The following is a 1,305-nucleotide window of genomic DNA, read 5'->3' on the forward strand; positions in this document are numbered from 1 at the left end:
ACCTCCAACTCCTGGGCTCAAGCAATTCTCCTGCCTCTGCCTCCCAAGTAGCTGGGACTACAGGCACCCGCCACAACGACTGGCTATTTTTTGTTTGCAGCTGGCATTGTTGTTTGGCGGGCCCATGCTGGATTTGAACCTGCCATTTCAGGTGTATGTGGCTGACGCCTTAGCAGCTTGAGCCATAGGCGCCGAGCCACAAAAGCCTCTTTTTAATCTTATAGTATCAAGAGGCAGCTTTGGAAGATAGATGGTAACTGAGATTAGGAAGTGAGATCTGATAACCCGGATATGGCTATTTTAACATCATTTTTCTTGGAAAACAAACCTTGGGTTGCATTAATAGAAGTAGAAGATGCAGACCAAGGGAGGGGTTGGTTCCCCTTTTTTCCTACTGTGGTTATATCTTTCCTGACACAGTTCTGTTCTGAGTGCCATACTTTGAAGGCAGAGTTTTGTCAATCTGGAACCCAGGGAAGGTTCATGGGGGGGTTAAGAGTCCTGAAGACTATTGAAAGGGACAACTTGGCAGCTACTATCTATGTAAGGCTACTATTAGGGCCCTGGCATTTGAATAGCTGTCAGAAGTGTTTCCTTCACTGGTGAGGAATTTACTTTCCTGTGGTGAGACAAACTGGACTGCATTATAAGCAGTGTACTCATTATTCTAAGTGACCAAAGAAAGCTGGAGAAGGGAACTTGACCTTTCCAAACAAAGGAAGGAAGAATGGTTGTAGAAGGTGGCACCTCAGGTCCTTTCTGATTCTGTCATGATATTTCTCTGCTTCCGTTTTTTCTCAGAAATGAAAATCTTGCCTCATGGGAGAAAGAGTAAGTTCCAATTGGGACACCACTACACGGAAGCCATGGCTGCTCACAAAAATTCTACTCCTAATCCCTAAAGAATCTTGAAGTTGGTGATGGGATCTCCACTTTACAGGTGAGATAACTAAGGCTGAGAAAGAAGGAAGCCAGGCATGCATACAGTCTTATAGGGTATTGTGGTTAAATGTAGAGTCTGGGTTCAGCTGTTGGCTCCAAATGTGTGACCTTGGATAAGTCATTTAACCTGTTTTAGTCTCTGTAAAATAGAAATGATAGTACCTTATAGGGCCATGAAGATTAACCAAAACTATTATTAAAAGTGTATATTTTATATATATATATATATATTTTTTTTTTGAGACGGAGTCTCACTATGTCACCCTCAGTAGAGTGCCGTAGTGTCATAGCTCACAGCAACCTCAAACTCTTGGGCTTAAACAATTCTTTTGCCTCAGCCTCCTGAGTAGCTGGGACTACAGG

The sequence above is a fragment of the Otolemur garnettii genome, unplaced genomic scaffold (assembly GCF_000181295.1).
Source record: "Otolemur garnettii isolate 467f Iridium unplaced genomic scaffold, OtoGar3 scaffold00024, whole genome shotgun sequence".
Classification (NCBI taxonomy): Eukaryota; Metazoa; Chordata; class Mammalia; order Primates; family Galagidae; genus Otolemur; species Otolemur garnettii.